General features: G+C 36.6%; 1 long non-coding RNA gene across 2 annotated transcripts in view; it reads left to right on the top strand.

The window, feature by feature from the left end:
- Positions 1–20,970, top strand: part of LOC107966900 (uncharacterized) — a 570,559-nt gene extending 549,589 nt beyond the window's left edge. For both annotated transcript variants that reach the window (XR_008537673.2, XR_008537675.2), the window contains one exon: positions 18,121–20,970. This is a non-coding gene — a long non-coding RNA (uncharacterized LOC107966900). The remainder of the gene's footprint in view (positions 1–18,120) is intronic.
- Positions 20,971–23,108: the final 2,138 nt, after the last annotated feature.

The raw sequence follows: 23,108 nt of genomic DNA, 5'->3' as shown, positions 1-23,108 counted from the left end.
CTCAAACTCTATATTCTCTGGTTAAAAATAAGACACCTGCGGCCCGGCGCGGTGGCTCACACCTGTAATCCCAGAACTTTGGGAGGCCGAGGTGGGCGGATCACGAGGTCACGAGATCGAGACCATCCTGGCTAACACGGTGAAATCCCGTCTCTACTAAAAATACAAAAAAAAAAAAAAAAAAAAAGAAAGAAAGAAAGAAAGAAAGAAAGAAAAGAAAAAGAAAAAAAAAAGAAAGAAAAAAAAATTAGCCGGGCGTGGTGGCGGGCGCCTGTGAGAAAGGCGTGTACCCGGGAGGTGGAGCTTGCAGTGAGCCGAGATGGTACCACTGCACTCCAGCCTGGGCGACACAGCGAGACTCCGTCTCAAAAAAATAAATAAACATAAAAATAAATAAATAAGACACCTGCCTAGAACTGAAAAATCTCTAGAGAAAGAAAATTGACTGTTGGTGACCTAGGGCTGGGATGGAGGGGGTGCCTGGACACAAGGACAAGGATTCTTTTGGGGGGTGACAAAAATGTTCTAAAGTTCAATTGTGGTGATGGTTGCACGACTCTGTATATACGAAACCTATTAAATCGTACATTTGAAATGGGTGAACTTCATGATGTGTAAATGATATATTAATAATACTGTTTTTTATAAAAAGAGTAAACAAGAAAAAAGTGGCCATTTAGCACACAGGTTTCTTGAACGAGTGAATGAATGAATTTGAGAAAACAATTGAAGCCAAGAAATATCATATTATTTTCCAGGTATGAGCTACTTTTCTTTAAACTGCTTTACATTTCACCTTCTGGCTCATTCAAGGCCACTTAAAAATGGATTTCATTCTAGACTTATTTTTAGAAACTGCGTAGTCAGCATTTTGATAGGCTAATTATACTTGACTGCCATCTAGTGGTAGTAAAGGTGACTGCTCTATTTTAAGTACCTATGAATATTAGAATAACCATCTCAGCAATACGATGAATTACAGATTTCAAAGCCCCTTCACATAATCTCCCTTACTCAGCTTTCTGAAAAGTGCTATTAACTTCATATTATTATTAGACCTAATAAAAATAATATCTATAATCTATGCATTGTTTTGTCTCCTCTCCCTTCCCCTCTCCCCCACCGGAGGTAGAATAATCACATAATGCTGCCTTTCTGGCCACAGGGGTCACCTTAACACCCAAACTGGCCTGATCCACCTGCCTCATATGACCGGCAGGAGCAGGAGCTTGTGGGGCACGTGACCCAAGCTGATCTACTCAGAAGATCCCTGGAGATTTTGAAATATAGTTAATTAAAACACCTCCCAGGTTCAAGCGATTCTCCCATCTCAGACTCCTGAGTAGCTGGGATCACAGGTGCCCGCCAAGACGCCCAGCTAATTTTCGTATTTTCAGTAGAGACAGGGTTTTTTCTTTGCTCTTAAGCCGTACAAGCATCAATCCAGAGTGTCTCATAGTCGTGTGTTCCCCAATATGGTGAAGTTAGTGTACAGAATAAAGCCACCCTGCAGAGAAAATCACTGAAAAAAGGCAGCGTACAGGCACTCGTGGAACCCAGTTTCAGGATCCTAGAGTCACCATTCAGACAAGGACTCTCCTTATTCTTCCTGAAGTGTGGTGCCTGGGCCATGCACTACTGTTTTCGCCTTAGGATTCTAACAGTCGGGTTTCATAGCTTGCAATGAAACAATTCCTTCAAATACCACAGGGAAGCAAAACGATGACCTTTCTGCATGGACACGATTGAGGTTGGAAGCAGGTGTACACCCACAGCGCTCCAATGACAAGTCATATGCTGTTCCCACCAAACCACACTTCCCTAGAACTATAGTAACACTATTTTTATTTTTTTTACTATTTGGCTTTCTCAAATAAATTTCAGGGTTATTATACTAAGAGGTGATATCTGCCTACAAAATTTTATTTGTATCTTGATATCGATACACCCATCAAAAAATACTATTCATATGATCATGATGTTACGTTCTAACCCTCAATTGCCACCTTGAAGTTTCCTGCACGCCCTTTTCTTAGCCTGTTTGCATCGCTACAAAGGAATACCTGAGACTGGGAAATATATAAAGACTCATGGTTCTGCAGGCTGTACAGGAAGCATGGTGCTGGTATCTGCTCAGCTCCTGGTGAGGCCTCAAGAAGTTTCTAATCATGGCTGAAGGTGAAGGGGGAGAAGGCACATCACATGGTGAAAGGAGGAGTAGAAAACGCCAGTCTCCTTTAAAGACCAGCTCTAGCATGAAGTAAAAGAGAGAGAACTTGCTCATTACCATGGGGAAGACACGAAGATGTACATGAAGAATCCGCCCCCATGACCCAAACACCTCCCACCAGGCCTCACTTCTAACCTTGAGAATCACTTTTCAAAATAGGATTTGGAGGGGACAAATATCCAAACCATATAAATCCTCTACATATGTGAAGCCATTCCTTTTGATCCAAACAAGAGCTGTTTAGCCTCACTGAGGCCAAGTTTAGAGACCCATCCTACCAATTCAATAGAACAGAGACTTCTCAGATATCCTGCAAGTGCAACATGTCCAGAACTGTGTATCCAAAGTAGCTCAGCACCCTCATTTGCAGAAGCTCTGCTAAAACTAGTAACCATTCTGGATATATGTACCATAATACCTGTGTCTGTATTCAGACCATGTTTTTTTAGTGACTTATATTTAACGTGCCTAAATAGCAGGCACGTTAAAAGTAGCTTATATTTTAACATTTCTCAAATTAAACTTTCCACATCGTTTTTACTCTGCCTAGAATACTTACTGCAGCACTCTGTTACTGTGCATCAAAGCCCTCTAGCAACACTCCAACTACCACCCAAAGTGGATCTTGACGTCAAACTTCAAGTTCATCACTGCTTTTTTGTTTTTGTTTTTGTTTTTGTTTTTGTTTTTGTTTGAGATGGAGTTTCACTCTTACCGCCCAGGCTAGAGTGCAATGGTGCGATCTCGGCTCACTGCAACCTCCGCTTCCCAGATTCAAACCATTCTTCCGCCTCAGACTCCTGAGTAGCTGGGATCACAGGTGCCCGCCATGACGCCCAGCTAATTTTTGTATTTTCAGTAGAGACGGGGTTTCTCCATTTTGGCCAGGCTGATCTCGAACTCCTGACCTCAGGTGATCCCCTCCCAAAGTGCTGGAATTACAGGCATGAGCCACCATGCCCAGCAAGCAGTGTTCTTTTCATTGTTATTTGGTATATGTCATGTTACAATGTTAACGTGTTAACTTTTATGAAAAGCTCCTGTGAAGAAAGTTACCTTCCAATTCTAAGTTCTTTGCAACTAGGAGTATCACCTGGACAACATGATGAGGCAAGAAAGAGCCCAGCTTATAAACAGAAGCAATAAGGTGGCTTCTTCCCCAAGCTCATATTCAAGTTTTACTAAAAAGTCCTGGGTTGCTTGAATTTGAGCATTGTTTCTATTTAAATGTGTCAGTAAGTTCCAGTTGTTTTAAAGATGTGTGGCATGGTGATATTAATAATTACTTTATATGTTCTTATGCCAATTCCACACTGCCTCAATTAATGTAGCTTTGTAGTAAATTTTGAAATCAGAAAGCATAATTTCAACATCATTCTCTCTTTTCACGATTGTTTTGGCCATTCTGGGTCTTTTGCATTTCCATAAGAATTTTAATCAGCCTGTCAATTTCTGCAAAGAAGTTTGAAGGGATTTTGATAGAGATTGTGTCGAATCTATAAACCAACCTGGGGAATAGTACTATCTAAATTTTAATTTAACAATATTAAGTTAATAATGTTTTATTGATCATTAATATTTATTCATCAATGGGATCTATTTCAATGACATATTCTATTATCATTAAATCTGTAAGCAGAAATAAACATAGGTGGTTTAGTAATCCACTCAAGGTTATAGAGTCCCTTTGACTATTGTAACATGTTGTGCTTTGCTGAGAAAGAAATAAGCCTTACTGAGGTTGCATTAAGCTTTTGGTAATTTTTAAAAATCTGTCTACGAGTAGCTTTAAAAAATAGGGTCCTCTCTTAAAAAGAAAAAAACCTCTGGATAAAGTATTGTTCGTATTGATTCCACTCTTCACCAACACCATCAGAGTCTGAGAGCATTTCTCTATTTATACTCCACCATCCTTAGAACATTGGTTTAGGTCCTGTGCTGGCTCTCTGAAGGTTACCAGATAAAAAGAGAAAGGAAAAATGCAAAGGTGGAAGGGGGAATGAAAAAGACAAAAGGCTTTCTTTTCTTTTTTTTTTTTTTTTTTTTTTTTTTTTTTTTTTTTTTTTTTGAGACAGAGTCTCGCTCAGTCACCAGGCTGGGGTGCAGTAGCGCGATCTTAGCTCACTGCAACCTCCACCTCCTGGGTTCAAGCTATTCTCCTGCTCCAGCCTCCCCAGTTGCTGGGACTACAAGTGCGTGCCACCCACACCCAGCTAATATTTGTATTTTTAGTTGAGATGGGGTTTCACCATGTTGGCCATGATGGTCTCAATTTCTTGACCTTGTAATCCTCCTGCCTCAGCCCCCAAAAGTGCTGGGATTACAGGCATGAGCCACCACGCCCGGCCAAGGCTTTCCTTCTTAATTGATGAACAAAAACCCTCCTGTGAGATTTCTGCTTATATGTCCTTGTCCAGAACTGAGTCACATAGCCACTTCTAACTGCAACGGAGTTTAAAGTTGTAGTTTTTTAGATTTTAGAACTTCAGTAGTAGAAAGAGATGGAGAATGGGGTTGTAACTGAAGTTGATTCAGCCAATCCAGAAGGCTTGCTAACCTCGGTCTTCAATGCGGGAGACTGAGTGTCACTGTTTACCTCCCCTTCAAAGATTTTGGTGAAAAAAAAAAAAACGTAAAACAGAAAATGTACAAGAAAACATGTGAATCAATAACAGATCTGTAAGAAGAAGAGGAAAAGTTTATTAACATATTTGAAAGAATTGATGGACGACAGGGAGCAGATGAGATTGGCTAAGGCAGAAGCGAGTTGTGAAAACAATAGGCCAACACCAACAAAGAAAAGAACCATTGCAGAGATAGGAGCTGTTCTTCATGAAGCACTCAACAAGCCTTGGAGGAACTCCGAGGAATGGTTAAAAGTGCAAGGAAGGCATGTTGATCAGAGGGTAGCTACAAGGATGATCATGTAAAGGACTATTGGCCATGCAGCTGGGTCAGCCATGCTCCTCCTTACTGTTCATACAGAATGGTGAGATGTAGAGTTTGTCCTCAGACTAAGGCACTGAAAATATCTCTTTAAGCAAAAGAAAATGCCTGTGGGAGAAGGAGGCATTCTGAAAGTGGGGTCTGGGAGTGGGCGATTAAGAAGGACAAAAGAGAAGTACATTCTAAAATTCTGAAATAGTATGAAGTGGGGGAAAAGGAAGACAACCCTGGTTATCAATGAAACACAATGAAATTCTCCATGACGAATGTAAAGGTCTCTTCTAATGAAAGTTATGCACTTCTCCACCTTCCTTTCCCTCTCCTCACCCAAACACCATCAGGGGAAACCTCCCTGTTGAGCCACTCAGACAATGAGCTGCAGTCAGCAGCCAGCTCTCTGTCAAAGGGCATGACTGAAGACAGAATTAGCATTGTGCAAGAAAGAGTCAAAGAAATCTCCCAGAATATAGAAAAATGGGGACCCAACAAGTGAGATAAAAGTGAGAAGCTGTGGAGAACACATTGAGCAGATCCAGTAACCAATAGCAAAGGTCTTAGTAAAAACAAGGAAAAAAATTGTATATATGTATATATAATATTTTATATATATATATATAATGAGGTTATTGAATTGTGGGATGAGAAGTGATAATTGTGACTGAATTAATAATTTGTTGAAGAATTTCTATGAACTGAGTAATAGAACAAATCTTGAGACTAAAGTGGCCCTTTGAGCAACAACAAAAAATGTAGACACTTAAATGTTTCTTAAGTTTCTGAACTCAAAGGATGTACAAAAAAATCAGAAGTGTTAGCCTCAAATTTGTCCGTTGAAAATATAGATGCTAACAAAAGATATTGACTTCTTTTCTAATTCTGTGGAAAAAAAATATTAGGAGCGAGACATTTTGTCCACAAAAATTATCATTTAAGTTGAGGGCAAAGGTATCATTTATCATAAAGCATGAAAGGACTCAAAATTGTTGTCACCAACAAAGCTTTGTTATCAAAAATGCACTGGAGATAAATGAAACAAAAGTATACAAGAGAAGAAGAAATGGAATTTAAGAGACATGAGAGGCAATAAATAGTCAAACCAATGATTAAATCTTAAAAAAGTATTTACAATGTAGGTGTGAAGATTACTGAAATTATTCAAATAGGATTGCTTTCTGATGCAAAATATGAATTATCTGTAGCCACAAACTCATATGTTTAACCAAAACATGATTAATAAAAGTTGCAGTGGAATGATACTCAAATATCATTGCCTTGTTCAACATAGAGAGTTACATATACTCATTATTTTATTAAGATCTTGAAAAATCTCAAAGTATGTTTGGTTAAGTTCTGTCAGCATTCTAACAATGAAAACAAGATTTAGTTCCTCCAACCACTGGAATAAAATAAAGGAAAAAAAAACTTCCTTATTTTTTTTTACCTGACAATTATATGTTTTTATCATATTCCAACTTCTGCTCATTTAGTAAAATATTTACTATTAGTATACCATTCCCTATATGAGGATCTATAAATCATGATAAATGGAAAATAATACAATAAATAGACAAGAATAAATGCAAACATGTAAGTATTCAAAATACTTGTGAATGGTTAAATTTCTACATTAAGAAAAATATAATATTCTCATACTGCATAAAATAAGTCCAGCTATATTCTATTTGTATGATAAAGTATTTAATAGAATATTAAAAGTAAACAAAGGAACAAAGATATCATACAAAAGTTACAAAAAGAGAGGACCTAGTAATAGGAAAATCTGATGGCATACAATTCAAGGTAAACTGTTTCATACAACATAAATATGATAACAGTTTAAGTTATCAAAATGTTGTAATACTTAAGTGAAAATTGGGGACATCAATTCACTATTGACCTTATATTTGTGCAGGGACAGACTCCTGGAAAATTGCAATTGACACCAAGAAATCACAGGCTCATTTAGTAAAATATTATGTAAATTTAGTAAAATATACAGTTTTACTACAGTAAATTTAATAAAACATAGAGAGACAGGGTGCATGATGCCTTACCTGAAACTGGATTTTTCCCTTGACTTTTTAAATGTGTGACTCAATAAACAATAAATTGCACACACACACACACACACACAGTTATTTCCTTTTTACATTATTATTATCTGCAGTACCAAAATTATTTTTAGTTTGCTGAAGTCAGTTTGAGTTGGATGGTCACATAACCAAGTCAGGCCAATGAGAGCCAAAGAGACTCCATGCCAGGACTTGGCATTGTTATTTTGTTAAAGTGGCAACTTTGTTCAGCAGGTTGCTGATAGGATGGGATAGCCTAGAATGACTGAAATCTGCTTGAAAGCATGGAAATCATGGCGTCACAGGAGAAAGTAGCTCCATGGAAGAAGAGACAGTAAATTCTGCTGATATTGAATGCTCCATTGTCTAACTGTGCCTTACAAGTGACCCTTCATGTATGGGCATCTAATGACGCTGCTGTGCCTAAAGCCAGTTTCAGTCCTGCTGTGCCAGGACTCCTTTATTTATTTATTTATTTATTTATTTATTTATTTATTTATTTATTTATTTTTGAGACGGAGTTTCACTCTTGGTTGCCCAGGCTGGAGTGCAGTGGCGTGATCTTGGCTCACCGCAACCTCCACCTGCCAGGTTCAAGCGATTCTCCTGCCTCAGCCTCCTGAGTCGCTGGGATTACAGGCATGCGCCATCACGCTTGGGTAATTTTGTATTTTTAGTAGAGATGGGTTTTCTCTGTATTGGTCAGGCTGATCTCGAACTCCCGACCTCAGGTGATCTGCCCGCCTCGGCCTCCCAAAGTGCTGGGATTACAGGCGTGAGCCACCGCACCCGGCTGGACTCCTCAATTATTGGAGCTGGCAATCAAAAGCATCATTTGTATGAATAATAATAACAATAATAATTGAATCTAGGATGGTACCAAATAGAAGTGAGAGAGAGAAAGCAAGTGAAAGAGTAAAAATGAGTTTTTATTCTTCATTGAAAAATGGCATCAAAAAATGAAGTTAGACAATCATCTAACTCTATTTGGGTCTTCTCTGCATGGCTGATAAATCTTAATTGAACAAATTAGTTTGATATGTCTTTGAACAGAATGTGTGCGCTTTTATCTCTAAATTCCAGTTCAGGTGACCCTGAAAGTGGGTCATGACATTGATCAACGCTTTTATGAATGCTCCCATTCTCACTGATCTGCTTCTGTCTTGGGCTCAGGATAGCCATATCGCAACACAAACGAATTTATTTCCACCTCAAATAAACATTTGGGGGTTATTTCCTTTTATCCCAAATCCAAACACCAATGAATTTTAAAACAATTACATAAAAAAATGGAGAATATGTTAATATCATTATCTCAAATATTATTCCTTAAAGCACTTCCTCTCTGGAATAATTACCAGGTACCAAGTACACAAATACCAGAGGAAAAATACACTTTTACGCAGAAATGATGCCGTGAACGGTGCCTTAAACAAGTCATCATATTTAGCATCACCCACGATGAGACAAACTATCATTATATTCTTCCTGATGTGATGCTACAAAAAGTATATAATATCACCTATTTAATGTTTTTGCAATAAAATTATATTTAGTTTGAATTTAATCACTCAGATGAATCAAGAAAGTTCAGAGTGTAGCTCAGGGGATTTTTCTAGATTAAAAGAAACTAAAGAAACTTAAAAACCAAAGGTGATGTATAAATCTTAATTGAATCTGGATTAAAAACATATATCAAAGACATTTTGATAGTTGGAAAAAATTGAGTATCACATGTATTGTTAAGTCAGTATTGAATTATTATTCATTTTCTTAAGTAGAGGAGAAGAATGCTATTATTCTTAAGCACTGAAGAGCTGTATTCTGAGGGAGGCAGCTTAATGCCTGCATCAAGTTTCTAAATATATTTCAGAAAAAGTATATATCCATATTTGTATGTGTGCATCTATGTATTTATGGTTATATATAATGTACATGTGTGCATGTGTAGAGGGGGGCTAGAGAGAATAAAAATGTGGCAAATTGTTAGTGATTTATGAGTTAAGTGAAGGATATATGGGCATTCATTGTGTTTATATTAATTTTATATGCTTAAAATTATTCAAAAACTCTGTTTAAAGTCTAAGTGAGAAACAAGTCTTAACAGTTACAGTAATTAACAGAAGACCAAGAAATGAGAATCTTACAGAAAATAACAGAATGTTAAGAAACAGGAATAGACCTTTTTAAGTGATATAGAATTACCTGACAATAAGAAAGACACCAGCCCAGCCCGTTGTATTGGGATATGGCTGTCCTGAGCCCATGACAGAGGCAGATCAAGTGAGAATGGAACATTCATGAAGATGATGATCAATGTCATGACCTACTTCCAGGATCATCTGAACTAGAATTTAGAGATAAAAGGGCCCACATTCTGTTCAAAGATATTTCAAGCTAATTGGTTAAGTTCAGATTTACCAGCCATGCAGAGAAGACCCAAGCTAAACTTGAGGAATATGTTGAGATTTAAGTTTATCTGGAAAGTGGTTTAGGAGTGGAGAACTTCATGTAACAACTCCTAAGAGACAGGGGCCATGGTCTATCCTCAGCCAGGTGCACATCATGACTAATCCTTGCGAAGTCTCAGCCTCTTCTTCTCTAGCTGCCTAATCTAGGACTTGATAAACAACGTTCTTGGAGGTCTGGCTGTTGAATGCATAACCAAGTATTTCCCTATTTGCCTTTGCTTCCATCTGTTCTTTAAAACATTGGATAATAAATACAACATAATCTTTAAAATTCAATTATTGATTAATACTTCATTATAGACTTCATTATTAAAAATGTGTATTTATTCTGACATCTTTTTCCACAGTTTACTTAAAATTTTTGTCTTACATAAATTCTATTAAAATACTGGTATGCAAAATGTTCTCTGAGCCGAATGATGAGTTATTGTTCAAGACAAGCCCACAGCAAAATCTATGGAAGTCTCATTAAGGAGCTTGTAAATGATGTATTTCTCATTAACTTTGAGACTTAGCTTTTGAACTCACCTTTTCCTTCCTTTAGATAAACAATATTCCAATTCTCCATATTTAATATGTGTTAGTTCTTAAGAGTTTTATCCCTCCCCCGTCTCTACTGAAATACTAAACAGCCATGTAAAATCATTTATTTCATTGATTTAGTCTGAAGTTTTCACAACAAGGAAATACCAATCACAAACAGGAATCCATATCCAGTAATTTAGCAATCAATGCAAGCAGTCAGGGTTTTAAAATAATAAGGTAATAAGAAAAAGCAGGTAAAATCTGAGGTTCGATAATTTTGTTATTTCTTGCTCATTAGAAAGAAGAAAGACAAAAATCATCTCCAATTATTTTCAAGGTTTATTGATGTTTTCCTAGTTGATAGATAAAAAGACACCATGGAAAATAATAAAAACAGGGCTAGATTATTTGGGCTCAAAATTAATTTACAACACTATCTTCTTCATAAACACCAGGTAATTATATTTTTCCATCTGCACTGCACGTGTGTGCTTACAGCCCATCCAATGTCTTAGAGCAGTCATTACACATGTTACCTTGTATTGAAAACAGCAGAGGCCCATTGCTTTAATTTGATAAGATAATATCATTTGAACAAATTCTACACAATTACTAAGGAATCGGACCAAGTTCCCATATTGAAACTTAGAGAAATTAAAATAGATTAAATGAATTGTTATTCTAGGTGGCTACTTCCCAAGTAGTGTATAGTCAGAAACACACACTGAGAAAGAACAAACTTTAAAACATTTAAAGACTACTTAATTTATTCACATGTGACAGCAGCATGCTGTAGTTACATGAGGGAGATTGCTTGGTGGGAAACCCCTATTACAGGCCTTTAATATACCACCAGCGGTCCAACACCACCAATGCCACTTTAACACTGACTTTTATATTTATTTTATTATATTGGAACAACTGTGACAACACTGTAAACCTAAATATTCATGTCTCTAAGATCCTCTGAAAACTGTTTTCATTGAATATTAGCTACTTTTCTTCACTGTACCAGGGGAAGAACTACTCCATGTGTATTCTTTCAAACCATGCACTCAGAACCCAGGCCAACATAATAAAATAAAAGAGTCGCTTCTACTGGGGGCCTCTCTTTGTGAAGATTCACTATTTCAAAGTCTGTGCTCCTAGATCTGTGTGGTTCACAGCAGAAAAATAGAATGCTCAGTCACGCTCTACTTGTAGAGGCCAGTGTTATTTTTCTTCGTATTTTATTAATAGCTTGCTTTCTAAGTGACTGAAATCTTATATTCTCCAAAGTACAAAGGGACTTCATTTACAAAATCTTCTAAGTAACTCTTTGCTTTTATACCATGGGTTCCTGAGCTGAATCATCATCACAAACACACTTGCTCACAAAGAAGAAAGAAGGAAGGAAGGAAGGCAGGCAGGCAGGCAGGAAGGAAGGAAGGAAGGAAGGAAAGAAAGAAAGAGAGAGAAAGAGAGAGAGGGAGAGAGAAAGAAAGAAAGAAAGAAAGAAAGAAAGAAAGAAAGAAAGAAAGAAAGAAAGAAAGAAGGAAAGAAAGAAAGAGAAAGAAAGAAGGAAGGAAAGAAAGAAAGAAAGAAAAGACAGAGAGAGAGAAAGAGAGAGAGAAAGAGAGAGAAAGAAAGAGAAAAAGAAAGAAAAAGAAAAAGAAAGACAGTGAGGGAGGGAGGGAGGAAGGGTCCTTTAGTTGCTGTATTTTCTGAGAAATATAGAGAAATGAGGAAATGTACGGGAAATTTTGTGATATTAAGGAACTGTCAGATTATTACCTTTGGGGAATGCTGCTTAATAAGCACATATAGCTGCTATCCTATAACAAGCCAACTATCTTCTTATTTCTTAATAGGATTTCTCTCTGACTTGTCAGATGTCTCTGTTGGAATGCACTGAACAAGGTATACCCAAACACTCCAGTAATACTATTTTTGTTCTCTTGATTATATTCAAGAAGAGATTATATTCTTCCTAATAGAAAAAAAGTGGTTAAGCTGACTATTGTCTGAATATGTCATGTAAAACAAGAAGTCAATGATTATGGGAAGAAAAATATGTCTTCTATATAAAGCTTTGTTCTTAATGGGAAAAGTCTCTCTCTTTTTATTGAAGAAAGAATAGGACAATAGAACCATCATAGTGTAGATTTCAGATAACTCATCTATTATACTAACTTTCACTCAAGGGCATTGTCACACATTCTGAAATACATATTCCACTTCCTCTCCGTGGCACACACATAGCCTCTCCCCAGAATACTTCTATTCTTAGTCTTTGCCTTGGATTCCACAATGTATCCAAGTTTCCAATATTCTACCTTCAGAACTGTAGCCCTGACTTGCCATCTGGTTCTGGGCTATTATCCATCCGTCCCACATTCTGGTCGGGAATGTGTTTTTGATGTACTCTCATGGGCGCAGGTCTACTCTGAGCATTGATGGTGCGCACAATCGTGTCCCCTGAGGGTCATCCTTCCAGCAAGTTGAGTGGTGTTTCTGACTCCAGACCCCCACTTTCATCTGTCCCCACATGCAAGACATCACCTAGCAACATCATTGTTACTTGTAGTTAGCTGGTTTATGTTATTTACATAACAATTCTTTTTGATTCAAAGCCTATTTTGAAGAATGCATTATTTTACTTAGTATGTTTTTTTACACGTATTAAATCTACTTATACACAGATTATTTATGTTTAAACACATAACGTGCTCACGAATTTTGTCAGCTGTGATGTTTTCCTCCATTTATTACTCTGAATTTCTGCATTTCTTCTGGGTTCCAAATTCTCCATTAAAGTTGATCTTAAACTGTATATTTACTAACTCCCTTAGACTAAGCTTTTGATGTAATTTGTTATTGTTTTATGCTGATGTTCACCCTTCTTAATTAAAAATCCAATCTTAGCCAGGCCATATTTAGTGCACTATTAAATGGAATACCTCATTAAAAAAAAAAAGCTTTATTGAGTAAAATGTACATGCCATAAACTTTGATCATTATAAGTGTACAATTTTTAGTAAACATATAGTGTTGTAGCAATATAACCAAAATCCACTTTTATTATTATTAGAAACCAAGATCTTGATGACTAATATGCATATTGCTACAGGGTGTCATTGCCTTTAGGGCCTCTAAGCTCAGTGAGTAAGTTAATGTATGTGTGTATTTTAATCAGTAGATAGATTAACTATAGATATAGTTATAAATTATTACAGATACAGATAACTAGTTTTCAGCTTATCTGAATCCACTCAAATACCACTATACTGCTTCATGTATAGTATAGTACCTTAGAGTACTCCTAATTTTTCCCTATCATCACTTATGGTATGTATCTCACACACACACACATCCTATGTGTATTATATATATTATGAATATACACATGTATGTGCACATATATTATATATGTATGTCTATATATGATATATATAGTATATGTGCATGTATGTGTATATATATATATTCATTGCTTCTGCTCTTTGTTTCAGCTTCATAACTTTGTTGTTTAAAATCTCATATGTGATAACCAATTATTGTCATTATATCTTTCTATTAATAAGATGTTTTGTTAAAATTTCCCACTTGTTGGTGATTTTGTCAATTCTTCCTTGAATTTCTGTCAATTTTATGTATAGTTATTTGGAGGGTCTCTTAAGAGGTGCATATATTTAGAATAGTTATTTGGTCCTGGAGAACTGATCTTTATTTCAAATTTAGTGACACTTTGTAGCCCTAATAATTCTTTTTGATACAAAGTCTATTTTGAAGAATGCATTCTTTTACTTAGTGTGTTTCTTTGGCTTGGCAGGGTCTTAAAAATAGCATTTAGTTGAAATTTTAATATCTTTTATTGATATATAATTTACACAACATAGAGTTTGCTTATTTAAAGTGTACAGTTTAATGATTTTTTTATATATATTAGGAGTTTTTCAACCAACTCGATAATATAATTTTAGAACATTTTTTTCATCCCACAAAGAGGCCTAGTTGTCAGCGGCCATTCCTCATTGCCACCACCCTTCTCAAGCTCCTGGTAACAGCAAATCCACTGTCTTTCTTTATAGATTTCCCTATTCTGGACACTTCATATAAATGAAATCATACAGGCTGGGTGCGGTGGCTCACGCCTTAATCCCAACACTTTGGGAGGCCAAGGGGGACGAATTACCTGAGGTCAGGACTTTGAGACCTGGCCCATATGGTGAAACCCCATCTCTACTAAAAATACAAAAATTAGCTGGGCTTGGTGGTGGGCGCTTGTAATCCCAGCTACTTGGGAGGCTGAGGCAGGACAATCGCTTGACCCCGGGAGGCAGAGGTTGCAGTGAGCCAAGATCGCGCCACTACACTCCAGCCTGGGTGACAGAGTGAGACTCCTTCTCAAAAATAATTAAAAAAAAGAAATCATACAATATTCTACGGGGTTTTGTAGCCAACTTCTCTCATTTAACACGTTTTTTGTGGTTCATCTTTGTCGTAACAGGTGTCATTATTTCATTCCTTTTTGTTGCTAAATAATATTCTATCGTATTTTAATTTTTAAATCCAACTTAAATATTGATTACTGTAATTAGCTAGTTTATGCTGTTTCCAGGTGTTAAAATTACTTATATATCTATCCTACCATCTTCTTTTTTTCTATTTTTCCTGTTTTCTCAAGCTTCCTATTTTTTCTTCTCTTTACTTTCTCATGGATTGGATTTTTTTAGTCCATTTATTCTCTCCACTGTTTTGAAGTTATACATGCTACATCTTTTATATTTGAATTTCCCTTAAGTTGTAGCATGTACATATGTATTAAATGTAATATTACTCATTATCTCTATAATTTTTCAGAAAACTTCAGGAGATTAAACCTTTGTAAAGCCAGTTGCTTCCTTCTAAGTTATATATTATTTAAAAAAATTTAGGTTCTACTTTGTGTTAATTCATCCATATTTATTCACTTCAAATTAGAAAACATTATTAATGCATAATCAATATTTATTATAGTTTACTTAACTATTTACTATTATCTTTTTTTTTTTAATCATTCCAACTAACATATCAGACTCTTGTTCTGGGATTATTTTCTGCCTTGCCTAATATTCTTTTGAAGTTCCTTTCATGAAGTCCTGTTGATCAGAAACTCAATTTTATTTTTTGTTTAAAATGTTTTTGCCATGACCCTTTTCTTGAATAATAGTTTAGGTAGTTCCCCAATCTATGTTGAAAAAATCTTTTCTTCAGCAATTTAAAAATTACTGTTCCTTTGCTTGGTGCAGTTTTATTCAATTCCTACTGAGTAGCATGCCTGTTCTAGATGTTGGGGGTACCAGAGGAGGTAAAATTGCTGAAGTTCATGCCTTCTTTCTAGAGTGTTGGGGAAGACAAATAAGACAAATACATAGCTAAAACACAGAGGTCATTAATATCAAAAACAAAAACAAGGTAGCTTTAGATATCTTATGGGATTCATTTTATGTGTCACCCCAGATCTACACACTTGCTATGACTCTGGTCAATGTTATCTTCAAAAGTTTATGTGGTTCTCATGGTCATGGGAGCAGGTCAATGACTATACCTGCAGTAGACCAAGGCTGCCAAGGACCCATATTGTCATTCACAGGCAGACTCAACAGCGTTTGCCTCACCCATGCCATGTGTCGCTTTCCTCTTACTTTGACACTCACCGGGTGACCATGCCTGTGTAACCCACACATACAGGGAAGTTAAAATCTTACAGTGCAAAATTTGAGCAATGAGAAGTAAAACCTTGGAGATAAACCTCCCCTTCCTCCCTCCACCCCAGACAGGAGATTCACAGGAGTAGTTTTAGATGGCGTTTCTGAAGATGTCCTGCAACTTCAAGCAGTTGGCTTATTACAAAGCGGTGGCTAGCTCAGTAACATATTCCCATCCATTCTCCTCCTCACACTCCTGCTTCTCTGGAATGGCACAACTCATAAAGTCTTGGCATAAGTGACCTCAGATTCTATTTTGTTAGGACACCTGGCAGAATCATATGGGAACTCATTGATGATGATGTGTTCAGCCATGAATTGAGATGAAGGGTTCTGACAAGATAGTTGAGACAGTTCAAAGCTGGCGATGCAATGATGGTTTTTTGAATGTTGAACATAGTGATGGACTGAAGTAAGTAAGGTGACGATGCCACAACTTCTTCTGCATAGCCTTAAGGAAGGGTTCTAGGGGTTCAGAGAAGTGGATTAATTAGGACGGTTGATCGACTAAGCCCTTTGAACACACTATGCAGCTGTGTTTCCTCAGAAGACCCAGGGGACATTCCTTTAACCATCTTTGAGAGGTGACGAATCTCTGTGACTAGAGTTCTTGGTGGAAAATGCTACATGAAACTGGGCTCTATGATCTCAATGAGGATGACAGGATACTAGCATGACAAGGTACCGAATGGCAACAGTGGACTTTCAGAGGCAAAGCAGCTGTAAATACCAGGGTAGCTTGAAGATGTGATTGGCAGCCAAGGCATCTTTACCTGCAGACGATCTGTGGTGATAGCTAATACATCACTGCATTTTTAGGCATGAGACAAATGGACAATAAGCTAGAATGATACTTAATTTGTATATTTTTAAAAATCAAGATCTGGTGAGTAGATGGCTTATATCAGCTGCCACAATAGAATATTGCCATCTTTCTATCAGGATCCACATCTAATTCCACTCACAGATCTGAAGCCCTTTAATTAAAAAGTAGGCCAGTTGCTACATTGAAGGTCCCTGCAAATACTGTCTTTAAATATCCCTCTGATCTTTCACTAATAGGGTCTGTGTTATTTATAGAATAACCAAGGGAAAATGAGAATTGTCAGACTTCTGAGGAATATTAAATATGGGAACTGAGCTGGATTGAAAGCAAGGGAACAAACATATCTTCAAGTTATTTTTGCAAGAGTGGGGGTAGGTTTAGGGAGGTAATAAGGAGAGTTTAAACCAAAGTCTGTCTCAAAATGGTCCTACAGACCCACCTGTGGCTATAGACCCACCTGTGGCTGCTTCCTTCTGATCCAAATGTTGTGGTTCTCTGACCTACAAGAGCAAGAGCCATTATTTTAATAGGGCCAAGTGGAAGTCCATGAAGAAAAATCTCTCCTAGTCTAGTCAAAGTTGTAAATTAGAAGCAACATTATACCTCAGAAAACCTAAGGATGTTTATGTGGTTTGGCTGTTTCTCCACCCAAATCTCATCTTGAATTGTAGTTCCCATAATCATTATGTGTTGTGGAGGGACCCAGTGGGAGATAATTGAATCATGGGGGCATTTAGTGATAGTGATAGTGAGTTCTCATGAGATCTGATGGTTTAATAAGGGGCTTTTCCCCTTTGCTTGGCACTTCTCTCTCCTGCCACCATGTGGAAAACGACGTGTTTGCTTCCCCTTCCACCATGATTTTAAGTTCCCCAAGACCTCCCCAGCCATGCAGAACTGTGAGTCAATTAAACCTCTTTCCTTTACAAATTACCCAGTTTCAGGCAGTTCTTTATACCAGCATGAGAATGAACTAATGTAGATGTGAACAGAGGTCAGCACTACCACAGAAGTATGGATAGATGCTGGGGTGGTGAGCCTCACCATATCCTCATTTAACATACCCCCATGCAGACCTTAAAAAGAAGCAATTGGAACGTGGTAAATGATGGTGAGCTACTGTGAAATAATCCAGATGGTTTCCCTTATTGCACCTGGTACTATTGCTGATCAATAAGCCTATATCACTTCATGCACTATTGATCTGATGAAAGTTACTTTCACGTGCAGAAAAGATCAAACATTGTACTTTACTGAGCAACATGCATTAACTCTCTTCCCTGAAAACCATTTTAACTCTTGGCCTTTCTGTAATACTCAGATACCAGGAACCTGAGGCAGCTTGACTTTCCTAAGAATATTACACTGGTCTGCTCTGCCCACAACATCATGCAACTGGACTTGGTGAATAGAGAGTGGTGAGGACCCGAGAAGCCTTGGTGTAGCAAGTGCATACCAGGAGGAGGCCTGTCAATTAATGAGGTTCATAAGAGGCCAATGGTTTGGTGTATGCCAGGGTGTCACCTCTAAGGTAAAGGGCAAGTAATAGCAATTCACATCTGCCACTAAGAAAATTACACAGCACTTTGTGAGTCTCTATATATTTTGGAGGTAGGATATACCACAAACAGAATGTGGTTCTGACCCATTCATTTGTTAAGGCTGGCAGGTTTGAGTGGGGTCCAGAGCAAGAGAAGGCTGTGCATCAGTTTCCAGTTTATTTCTTCTTATTGTGAAAGGGATACAAAAGTACAAATAGCCAGCACACAATTTTTGATAAAAAGACAGATACTGCATTTAAATGAAGAATGTAATATGCAAAGATTTGAGAGCAGGGAAGCCCTGGTGAGAATGTCTGTATAGCTTAGGAGAGATAGGACACAAAATAGTCTACTGTTTAATAAATTAAGGCACAGTAGTTATCTAACCTACTCAGTTTTACAGTATAGCCCATGGAACAATAAGCATTTTAAAACAAGCAGTTTTACTTACATTTAGATACCCAAGAACAATATTTTTAAGAGAGAGTATTAATATAGTCTATGTTATAGAAAATAAAATATACACACTGATTTGAGATTAAATGTCACGCATTGAACATATAGATGCACCCATGGCCCAGAATAGGAAGAAGTGTTTATTCTAAGAAAAGAATTATGTTTAAACTATTTATATAAATGTAAGGGGAAAATCCAAAACTCCCTTTTTTGATAAGGCATATTGCAGATTTTAACCAAGAAGATTGGAAGCATTTGAGGGAACCAAGATTTATTGCTAGAAGTTTCTTTCTTTCTCACCTAAACTCAGCTATGCCTAACAATTTAAATGCATAGACTCATAGGGAAAGCAAGAAAGGGAATCAGAAAGGATGATTATTAAGTTTGCACTAAAAAGGAGATCTTTTCAGTGGTGAATTGTTGCTTGAAAAATAATTCATTGATTTCCTTGGAATAAGATTTTTATAACTTTCTTTATTCCATAGAAGTCAAGGAAAGATATAGTTATAAAAAATCTTCTGCAGGATTGCATTAGTGCCTCTGAACGATTCACATGCAAATTCTTTTAGTTGAACTCAAAAGGAAGCCAGAGACCTTTTCAATCAAGAATATGCTCTTGGTTACATACCGTCAACTCTGCCAAAGCACGAGAAAGAATATTAGGGGAAAAAATGACCCAAGAAGGCCTCTTTTTTATTTTCAAATAAAATTTTTGTCTTGTTAGGAACATTAAAGGAAATATTAAGCTGATAGGAAGTTTTTCATTTAGTTTTTTTTCATTTGTTATCTAAATCCCTTATTTAGTTATTGTAGATTAATCTGTATATTCACAGTGACTGTATTTTTACTTCAATTAACACATTATATTCAAAAGGCAAGCTTCGTTGGAATGTTCTCATCATTACTAGGCAGTTGGCTTAAAATTCATGCAACTGATGCTAGGGACATGGTGGTGCCACTTTAGGAATTTTTAGGAGATGATGGGCCAGATGGTCCTCAAAATATCAATCTATCCATGCTCCCCTTAAAATTATAGAACGACTACTTTATTTGCATGAATTTTAAATAAGCAAGATTTTTATAACATAGTTTAGTCAATACAATATGTTTACTCTTAAGAAATTAAAAGATGAAAATGCTAAATACATTGGTTTGTCCTTCACTTTAAGCCTCATCTGTATTTCTTCTCTGTTTATGTTGAATTTTCTTTTTTACATTAAAAATCTCTTAAGTGTCTCTAATTCATATATCAGGGATTCAAGATTCCAAACACATTGCTTAGCTGCAACAGAAACCCATGTCATTGATTGCATTTATCTCACTGCTGCTTGTATAGTGAGTCAATACCATCCTAGCCACCTTCAATGTCTCCCCAGCACCAGCAAGGAGAACCACCTTACCATTTCCAGTGAAGCTATTATACTTTATATCTAGTCACCTCCTTTCCTTTTCCTGTGTTTATACCATGGTAGGTCATCTGTCAGGTGAACAGTTGGGCTTCCTAAGGCTTCTCCTGGGAAGAAATGATTGATATGATGAGTGAGTTGTAACGCGTCCCCTTTTTCCTTTTCTCTTTGGAATCTGCCCACTCTCAGAAAGCACAGTTGGTGCCACCCTGCTACTCAGCAGTGAGGAGGGGGCAAGTCTTAGGGCTTCTAGCTTGGTTTATGGCTGAATGGGGTAGTCATTGCCTGCTGTGCCACCAGAGCTGGAAGCCCGGTTTTGTCATGCAGATAAGCCACATTCTTCTACAGCTTTATTGGTAACAAAGGTAACATATTGATGTCCATTTGCCAAACACCCTTGTCCTTCAAAGATGGTTCAAAATGTGAGTGTGAAAAAGATATTTATTATCCTTCTAACATATTAATAGCTAAGGTATTACTACATCTTTTCTCCATGTTTTGCAAACATGTGTATTATATATGTTTAAATCTATATTTATTTCTTTACATATCCATAAACAGTAAAACAGGTGAGATCACATCAATATTCCAATTCCTGTCCAACCTCACAAAATTGAATTTCCCTCTGTTCCATGTTTGCAGCTCCCTCTACTGACAGTAAGAAACCTAACTTCTGTTACCCTTAATGTGTTTATGTGTTTAATTCATCCCACTCAGCATACTTTCTTGAGCTATCAGGATGAAATTTGTCCTACAATCTATTATTTGAAAAAAAAAAACCCTGCTTATTAGAAAAGCAGAGTAATTATAGAATGTAAAATTAGTGAAAAAATTTACGAAATTTTGCCTTTATAATGATATTTAAAATAAATACCATCATGCCTCTTTTGCAGGTAAAGAAAATGAAAAACTAGAATGTTTAGGCTCGGGGTGGGGTAACTTTAAAAAAGAAGGACTGGTCATGTCTATACAATACAATATCCTTCCTCCCCTAATAAACTAACTCCTAAAATACTATGGTATCTGAGATTATTTTAATTAACTAGTTTTGAAACATAGTACCATTTCTAAAATTCACTGGCTTTTGAGGAAGTGAAAAAAATTAGCAGAAACACAATCCAGATGCTTATGATTATTAAAGAATCATTAACCAGTTTACATTCTTAAGGCAAAGACCATGCTAATTTAAGGAAAGACTGTATATTCAGTAAATATTTACTAAGCACTTCTGTGCAAAGTATCATGCCTTATATTGTAGTAGCTGTATTCCCGAAAGAACGACACTAAGAGATTTTGGTAAAGTTCTTATGCCTTTTCTGGGATCCCTTCTAAATTAAAACAAAGGTCACATGCTTTTTAAAGGCATGAGAAAATGCGTACTCCTCTCTTCTGACAGAAGAAACAGAAGCAAATTGACCACAGAAAATTATTCAAAATAAGTAGTACATTTTTCTATGTACTTTTTTTTTTTTTTTTTTTTTTTTTTGAGACAGAGTCTCACTCTGCCCAGGCTGAAGTGCAGTGGCACGATCTTGGCTCACTGCAACCTCCACCCCCCAGGTTCAAGGGATTCTCCTGTCTGAGCCCCCTGGGTAGCTGGGATTACAGGTGTGCACCACCACGCCTAGCTAATTTTTGTGTTTTTTATAGAAACAGGGTTTCTCCACGTTGGCCAGGCTGGTCTCAAACTCCTGGCCTCAAGTGATCCACTTGTCTCAGCCTCCCAAAGTGCTGGGATTATAGACATGAGCCACTGCACCTGGCCTTTACTTTGTTTCATATAATTAAAAGCTTATTTATCCAAATCCTGATTTCTTACCTTGATAATACTGTGTTTTGATGTACATATTTTTGTAGCTAATATACTCACAGTTTCTTCAAATATTTGGTTTCAATTTAACAGGTTTTAAATACTATCGACTCACAAATACCACTATCAAAAATAGTATATTTTAACATATAAATGCTAGGATTGTTAATAATTTTGCTGGTTCTTCATCCATGACTTAGAGATTAAAGCACCCATGTGGATCATTTTTCCAGATACATTCACCTGAAGTTAATCAATAGTGGCAACCAAAATTGTATTCAGAACAATTTAATATCACTGCATAAAAGCCAAAGGCAAAGTTCAAGGGTAAATTTAACTTACAACTTTAGTTAATTATCCAATGAATAGAACATTTAATAATAATCTTTCTCGTGATTATTTCCATCCAGGACATGGATATTTAGATGGGATGAAAAATAAAATTGTCCACCATAATTATTTTTTGCTGAGCTTCAAGAATATTCTTTTGTTTGTCAGTGATACATAATTAGAGAATATGAGGAATCACGGTTTCATATGTGAGTGTATTTACATACGTACATGTGTGTCTACCTTTGTGTTTCATTTTTATAAATAGCATTATGTCACAATTAAAAGTAATACCATTTTCTGTTTTAACTATCGTTTGTGAGAGGTTTACTTTTTAACTTCATACAAATTGAGTGTAGACAAAAGGAATCAATTGTAACTATATTTGATAGGAATATCTGGGAAAGTTATCTATTTTAATATATTCAACAATAATTTTCTTCGTGACTGAGTGCCTACTATATGGCAGACACTGTGCTAAGCTACAGATAATTGGTTCTTGACCTTAGCTGCACTCTGGAATAACCTAGAGTGAGTTTCAAAAATTCAGGGCATGGGTTTTGTCCTAGTTTCAGGCTGCTCTGGAGGAATAGCCTCAGTCTTTGAAATGTAAAAACTCTTCCCATGATTCTGATGTGCAGTCAAGACTGAGAACCACTGAAAAGAGAAAGACAGTATTTTCAATAAGAGGAATCATGGTTGGACAGTGACTCAACTGAATTCTCTCTTTAGCTGTTTTCTCTTGCACCCTATATACTTGCAGCTC

This window comes from Pan troglodytes, chromosome 8 (genome assembly GCF_028858775.2).
Source record: "Pan troglodytes isolate AG18354 chromosome 8, NHGRI_mPanTro3-v2.0_pri, whole genome shotgun sequence".
NCBI classification, from domain to species: domain Eukaryota; kingdom Metazoa; phylum Chordata; class Mammalia; order Primates; family Hominidae; genus Pan; species Pan troglodytes.
The sequence above is the reverse complement of the archived record's forward strand: the minus strand, read 5'-3'. Positions and strand labels throughout refer to the sequence as shown.